Source organism: Rhinolophus sinicus, chromosome 16, assembly GCF_057876585.1.
Source record: "Rhinolophus sinicus isolate RSI-liver-muscle chromosome 16, RSI-T2T, whole genome shotgun sequence".
NCBI lineage: Eukaryota > Metazoa > Chordata > Mammalia > Chiroptera > Rhinolophidae > Rhinolophus > Rhinolophus sinicus.
The window spans coordinates 116,297,508-116,305,628 of NC_142516.1; the positions used below are offsets into that span (position 1 = coordinate 116,297,508).

General features: G+C 47.3%; 1 protein-coding gene across 3 annotated transcripts in view; it reads right to left on the minus strand.

Moving 5' to 3' along the window:
• ACSL1 (acyl-CoA synthetase long chain family member 1) overlaps positions 1-7,760 on the minus strand; it is a 68,148-nt gene extending 60,388 nt beyond the window's left edge. For 2 of the 3 annotated variants that reach the window (XM_074329837.2, XM_074329839.2), the window contains exon 1: positions 7,707-7,760. The gene's annotated coding sequence lies outside the window, so the exon portion shown is untranslated. Of the gene's footprint in view, positions 1-1,579; positions 1,671-7,706 lie in introns of those variants that run through there. The other variant, XM_074329842.2, reaches the window with a different exon arrangement.
• Between the last annotated feature and the right edge of the window lie 361 nt (positions 7,761-8,121).

Sequence of the window (8,121 nt, forward strand, 5' to 3'; positions counted from 1 at the left end):
GTGCGGGGGAGTAAAACTGTCAGCTACTTATTCTGCATCCTGCCACCTGACAGCAGGTTTAACTTGACAAAGAAAGGCAAGTTAAATATTGATTTAAAGTGACCACCCAGCATGATATTTAATTGTCATGCAAAACAAAGATCTATATATTTAAATTGTAAATATTTGAGTACTCACTCTATGTCAAGTATGGTTCTAGCTTCAGGGGAAAAAACAGTGAATAACACAGAAAATAAATAAATAAATAAATCAAATCCTTGTCCTAAAGAAATTTCTATATTGTCAAGTTTTGGGTCCAAAAGCAAAACACACTGTGGATTTAACCAGACTCTCCTGAAGTCAGAGACCAATGTGACGTGAAATCACAGCCTAGTTTCACAAAACAGTTTCTATCCCCTTAACTGAAATTGAGTTCTCTCCTTTTTAAAATGGCATTCAAAGGTTTCTTGTCACACTGCTGGTAGAGAAGGAGGTAAATTTCAGATTCTCTAAACTTTTGACAATACATGAAAAATAATAAATAAAGGCATCCTTAATATGTAAGTGCATTCATATATAAACTATGTACATATTGTGTTATCTGGACATTATACAACACACAAATGTGTATTTAAAAAAAAAAAAAAAAAAGCTAAAAAATTAGTTCTAGATATATCTAGAGAAGTTCCAATATATCCACCCTGTACCCTAATGGAAGGTCTACCCCCACCTACCGTGGGACACGCATACCCCACTCTGGAGACCACCCCTCAGTCTCCTGAGCAGGACCTGCAACTTCTCTGGTCACCTGCCCAGCTAGACTCCGGCAATTCCCAACTGTGGGCAGCGATAAGTCACAATGCTAAATGGGAGACCCTGAAAAGCTTGCCACACCTAGGAGGCAAAGTAGCAGTGCCTCCAAAGCCTGCAGACACTTTCCATATGGGAGGGAGACACAGACATTCAATGTCGCCCTGTGATGAAGAGAAGTGTGCTGGAGAGGGCAGGACACGGCGGGGACTGTTACCTGGCCGAGTATGAGAAGCCAGGCAGATGCGCCGGCTGTTCTGAAAGGAGAATCAAGGCCCTGGGACCACAGCAGTCTAAGGGGGTGGCCTCATCTCAGGAGGTCTGTCCTGGGGACCCACAGCTCCAGGCCCTGCCTCAAGGGCGTAGGATCTTCAGTGTGCCTGAATTCTAGGGAGGTCTGGGCTCCCCTGGCCTTTATCTCTGACTTATATCAGGAGAGAAAAACACAGACGGGCAATGTCTTCAGTCCAGCCTGTTTCTGGGCTGCTCAGCTACACCCCTCTGGATCTTGGTTCCATCCTCTGTGAGGTGGTTGATTGGTCCCTGCCAGTTCACCTGGGCCACCTCAGAAGCTCGCCTGAGGCACAATGGGGGTAATTGTCCTACAGAATGAACCAACAGCTGTTTGACCATTTCACAGAAACCAGGTACAACTTTAAGTAGGAATAAGGTAAATGACGGCTATCGTACAGTTATGTGAGGTTATCAAGAACTCGACACTGATCTCCTTCCCTCCCACATCCTGCAAAGCCCACAGCACCTGCGGCTCAAACATAATTGACACAGATACCTCAGACGTATTCCAAACACAAAGAGGGGCCCGATGAAAGCAAGGGCAGCTGTGGTGAGGAGATTTCAGCTTTGCACAGCACCATAATATACAGACCTGGAACATTTAAAAGTATATGTTTGTCAGTGATGCTTCTATGGGACCCACCGTGTGAATGTCTCCTAGTCTCAGTCAAGCATCAGATAAACATTCAGTGCTCACTAGCATTAGCGCCCTACGTCAAATGCTGCTGCCAACACAGAAGTGACCGTGCCTAGGACTAGCCCAGAGCTGAGAGTGCGGCTGGGGTATTTCAGTGGGGAAGCAAGACAGGCACGCAGGAAAAGGCAGATGAAGGGCAGAGGGAGGAGTGCTATTCAAAATACTGAATAACCCGTACAGCCAGGCATCAACCAATGGGAAAAGAAGCAGGCAAACGCCCCACACAGGGTTCAGGAGGTACCCCCCAACATTAACCCTTCGGATTCTGAAGTAGGGCTGAGGCCTATTTTCTAACCGGTATGGGAGTACTGTACCATTTCAGCCCTCAGTGTGGCTGCGTGTGCATCCCAGCTGAATGTCAGCCTCGAGCTCCAGTGATGATTTGGAGTCTGAGGAGGTGAGTAGCTCCAGGAAAGTGCTCCGAGGAGCTGGGCCATGAGAAACGAAGACAGGATGACGAACGGCATTGCAGAAGGGTCACGGCAGGCACACAGGGCCCAGGGGGTGGGGGGGTGGGGGCCTTTCTAGGACACAGGGAGGCTGGGGGGCAGGAGGGAAAGCTCACGTAGTATTGGGGTGCAGAGACCTTGGTTGAACCCCGCACCACCAGAGTCTGTGTTCCCAATGCCCCAGAATGTGGTGGTTTGGGAGGCATGCGAAATAGCAGGTTGGGAGCAGACTCCAGAAGCCCCAACAGCCAAGCTAAATAAAGACTTGGGGCCTTACGGGGGGAGCCCTGGACAGCTTCTGAGCAGAGGAGGGATTCAATCGGAGCTCTGTGTTTGGAAAAGTCATCATCCTCTTCCGCTTTTTTTAATTAAGGGCCTTTGCCGTCTAAGCTAGAGGCACAGACTCTGGATTAGGGTGGTGATACTAAGAAATGAGTGTGTTGGGCAATTTGGTACAGACAGTACACTAGAATAAGCAGAACCTGCTGACTGACTAGTTTAGGGTACAAATCAATAGTAACACCGAGGTCAAGCCATTCCTCAAACAGGCATAGGGCTCAGGAACAAATGCCACTGTGTGTCCTGGCCAGAGGGGAACACAGGTTGTATAACCTGCAGCTAAGGTACCCTGTCTCATACCACAGATACTGCACCAGTCAAGTGAGTGAGTTACGTGCTTTCAATGTTTGGGGAGCCTGGGGCTAAAGTGCGTCAGAGGCTGAGAAAGCAACTGTGTCTGCCCCCTTCAACCACGGCAGCCCTGCTGTTATTTATTTTATATATCGGGGTTCTGCCTAAAATTGTACTGGGAAAAAGAGGCCATATAACCACTAGGCAACAACACTGCGCCTCCAACCTCTGGAAACTCACAATTCTATTCTCTTGTCTATTAAGAGTTTTCAGCATGATCTACGAGTAGGACATGTCGAGAAGGTCTGTTTCTGGTAAAAAATACCCCAAGACAGGCAGCAGGAAGCAAACCTATGTGCCCTGGTGAGGCCAGTCTTCTATTTAAGCGAGTGATGCTCGGCATCCCTGCTAAGCCTGGGTCCCTGTCCCCATCCCACTCTCTTCTTTCTGAACATGAGGCATTCATCATGTGTCTCGACTGTTCTCCAGTCTTACAAGACCAACTTCCAGGGCAGACAAAGCCTTTTACTCTTTAATTCTCTAGAAGGTCATAGCTGTGCAGCGGGGTCATCGCATCACTCACTGAACCAAGCTGCATCAAAATTTGTTGTCGTTTTCAGCACTCTGGTGGTCCGAGACAGAATGTAAATCAGACAGGGAAAACTCAAGGGGCAACCACATCGAAGAAAAACCGGCTCTGTCCGCAGCCTTGCCACCGCTGGAAAACCTGACAGAGCCAAGAAATTACCAGCTCTGGCCCTGAAGCCAGGCTGCCGAGGTTCAAATCCTGGTTTGGGCGACAGTCTCTGCGTCTGTTCTTTTCTCTTTTATAAACTATGGGTTATAACAGGGACTACCTTACAGGGTTGCTTAGAAGATGCCCTGAGTGAACACATCTGAAGCACTGAGAACAGTGCCTTGCCCTGTTAGCTGTCATCACCTCTTATGTCCTCAGCCTGCCATGCTCAGCCTGTGGCCACCACGTCAGCTGACACCGCCGGCTTCACAGTTGACAGCTGAGCCTTGAGAGAGAAACTAGTTCCTATAGCAACTTCCAATTTCTGGTTAATAAAAGAACGAACGGCATTCAGGGCATTTTGGCCTTATGTATTAGAAACACGTCTCCCTCAATAAACCTGAGGGGAAAGTGCCAACTTCCAGAGCAGCCAAATTGTGCAAATGGACAGATAACACATTTACCAGAAATCCCTCCCTGAATAAGGAAATGGTGTAAAAGGCAATCCACATTTCCTCTTCTGATGGCTTAACTTGTTTCCACTTATCTTTCCAAACCATGAAATCCTTATTTTAACAGCTTTTGACAGGAACACATGAGACCAAAAAGTCTACTAAATTAATATTCATTAATAAAAATAATTTTCAAATCATTGTCAATTTCAACAGCTTTAAAGCAGATTATGCCCTAATTTCTAAAAAAAAATATTAACAACATGGAAAAAATATTCACGATATAATTTAGGTAATTAAAGTTAAATTATCAAAAATTTTATCTTCAATTAAAATATATGCTTAAATTAAAAAAGTTTAGAGAAACAAAAAGGAAATATATAAAATGTAAATAGTATTAATCTCTTGAAGACCTTTATTTGTATAGTTCCCAAATTTTCTGTAAGCATAGATACCTATCATTAGGTTGGTGCAAAAGCAATTGTGGTTTAAAAGGTTAAAAATAATTGCAAAAACCGCAATTACTTTTGCAACAACCTAATATATCAAAAGTATATCACATGAAATTATAAATTCTATAGAGCTTTTCTGAGGCAAATGGTTTTGATTTAGATAGTAGGGAGGATTGGCAACTAATTCATGAAGAGAACTGGCCGAGGTACCTACAGGTGCACTGAGCCACCAATTTTTAAATCTTAGATTTCAGAGAGACAACATTTGCCTCCAGTGTTCTTCTGAGGCAGGAGCACAGGGGAGCGGAGTCCTCACCTCCGCCTAAGGTTTTGTCCCCAGAATGTGCCATCCGTCCAAGCCAGCCACGTTTCAAGGAGGGTTCTAGGATACGTCATCCTCCCTTCTTGACTTTACAAAGGTTACGATTAACTGAATACTCTGCTGTCTCCAACACACTCAAGAACTTCTAAATGTCAGGATGTAAAAACTCAGAAAAATGACCTTACTTCCGACGATGTGTTAGTCTTCTCTTGTCACTGTGGTATGGGCAATTGTTTCAAATTATGTGTCACCTTGGGCTTACACAAACTGGAATTTCTTATGCGTTGGCATTCAGCATTTTAAGTAAGGAGCTGCAGATACACTGACACCTTCAGAGTTGCAGCCACAAACATTGGTAAAATTGCCTCTACTTTCTAGTTCATAAAATCTAGCTACAACTTCAGGGCTTGTATTTCTTTAAAAGTGCTCAGAAGCCCCTTTAAGTCCCAGAATGTTGAAACTCACACTCAACTACGGGCAGCTACAGGTCAGTTCTGTTCACTGAAATGTAGTCTCCAGGCATGAGTGTCAAAGTGACTCTTATGTGTTTGTCTGACCAGCAGCTGGACTACAACATTCAATAGAAACTCTGGCACCTGACTGACCACGGCCTGAAAATAAGGCTTGAAGTGGCCTTAGGATACCAACAGTTGAGCTGCCATAAAGGAAGTTCTTTTGTATTTTGTAACACAGGAGTCTAACCCGTGGCATCATCCAAACAAGATTGTTCATAAAACACTATTAATGGACTCTTAACAGAATTTGGTTACAAGAGACAGTACATGCAAAAGAATAATGGGCATGTTTTAAGTGGCAAACTTGCATAATAAATTTAACAACTGACCTTAAAAATGATCTATTTCTCTAAGGCTATTAGCAACATCTAGAAATTACTACCATTCCTACAGTCTTGCTGTTCCAGGAAAGTAAAACTTGAAGGGTGAGAGGAGAAATCCCCAGCTGTAAGGACAAGACCACCTGATCTTTTCCCAGCCTCTCCCCAAACACACAACCATTTTCCACAAGACAACTACATCAAAACGAAAACTGTGGCAAGACCGGGGCCTTAAGCATAACACGGTGGCAGGCTGGGAGACTTTCAGTTATTCCAAACTTCATCCTAAAGCAGACATAGTTATGAAAACTCTACCTGTATTATATAAATAGATACCTGTTCCTACCTGCATTTGTCACAACTATCTATCTCTTAAATGCTCCAAATTAAAAACTCCAGAGGTTTCTCTGTAGGCTGCCAGTAATAATAATAAATAATAATAAAAATACTGTCAAAATATGCATAAGAGAGACAGGAAGGAAATATATCAAAATACTTATAATTGTGGGGGGAGGGTAATTTTTTTATTTTAAAGTCTTCTCTATTTACAGGAAATGCAGGAAACAGAGTTCTATAATATATGGTCTACAATATGTCTGTATTATTTTAAGAGAGGGAGGGAGGTGTGAGGTGTGCTGCTTTTAAAGATTTTCTTTTTCTAGTCTAGAATTTTAGCCCCTGAAAGACTTTAGGCTAATGCAGTCTTTTCACAAATGAGGAGTCACATTTCAGGCTGGGAAGGGATTCTCCCAATTGAGTCAGGACAAGAAAGACCCACCATGATGGGAAGCAAAGGTTCCTTTTAAAGTTCCACCTTCTCAAACCCACCCATCACAGACAGGCTGTCAACTCAAACCTGAAGTTTTAAGTCAATCTAACCTTCCACCTCCACCTGCAAATGCAGAATCAACCAGAAGTTTTTGACTGACTTTTTGTTTGTTTGTGTCAAGCAATAGTTGTTTACATTGGGATAATCACTGGCGAAATCTGGGTCAGAAACTGTGAGATTTAACCAGTTTCTCTTATACTAAGCAAAAGTCAATAAATAAAAGGAAAGGTATTGACAGTGGGGGCACTTTGGATACTCCTGCACCCACAAAAAAGCTTAAAAGTCTTAACTTTAAAAGGACAAAGGGCACTTTTATAATGGTCTTAATTAAGCGCCATAACCTGGAAAGTGGCTGGGGGGGCTTGCGATTATAACGTACACACTGATTATCCTGAGCATCTGTCTCTAGGTTCTAGTCCACGTGTTCGCTCAAGTCATCCACCACCACTCTCCGTCTAGGCTGCCAGGTGATAGGTATCATCTTTGCTTGTTAATTTCCACACACACACACACACACACACACACACACACACACACACACACAAAAGCCAGACTCCTTAAATCAATGACCATCCACGGCTCTGTGCAGCGGCTATGGGCATTCTTCTGGAGACACCGCCAGGATTTCTACATATGGCAACCGGTTTGATGCTGCATTTGACCCTCCTGCAAGCGCTCCACGCAGGGGCCACTATCAAACCGAGGCAGGACGCCAGTCCAGCTCCGATGCGTCCAAGCGCGGTCCGAGCGCACCTCAAAATCCCAGCCACGGGGGCAGAAGGGATGCCCGTGGCCGAGACAACCGTCACTGGCCTCGCGGGATCATCCCCTCACATCTGAAGCTCTGGATCCTCCCCACCGGGACGGTCCCCGCCGCCGCACAAACAAGGGGCCGGACCCGCGGCGCGCGTCACCCGGTGCTCGCCGGGCACCAGCCCCGCGCCCGCGCCGCCCGCGGGAAGCGGCAGGCGGGCACCCCCGGCTCAGGCATAGGAAGCGGCGGCGGCTCCGGCGGCCGGGAGGCCTCCACTGCGGCGGGAAGGGCAGCCGCAGAGCAGAGGCCTGAAAAGCGGAACCTCCCCGCGAGTCGAGGGGAGGCTCACGCGCCTCCGCTGCGGCCGCCGCCTCCTGGGGCTCCGGCCAGCGGGGCACCGCGTCTCCGCCGAGACCACCGGCGCCGGAGGGGGAACGCACGCGGCTCCGTGTGGCAGGAGCACTCACCTCCTGGGCTAGCCGGGCCGCTCCGCCGCCGGCTGTCACCGCAGACCACTGCCTGCCCCGCGCCTGCTCCGGATGCTATTTAAAGGCACCGCCGTCACCTCTGCGCGTTGGCTGCGCCCCAACCTCTGTTAACGCGGAGCCGAGGGGATGCCAGTGCGCGAGCTGCGCCCGCCCCGCCCAGGGCCCCGCCCCCAAACACGCCCCGCCGCAGGCCACACCCCGCCGCAGGCCCCGCCCCAGCCGCGTGCCCGCCTTTCCAGCTGGGCGCGCGCGTGCCAGACTGACGTCCTGCGGACCGCCAGCGGGTGGTTTCAGGGAGGCGGTGAGCGAACGCAGCTCGAGTCTCCAGAAAAATCTCTGAGCAGAAGAGAAAGGATAAACTGTACTGCCTCAAACCAGGAGCCCAGCCAACCCT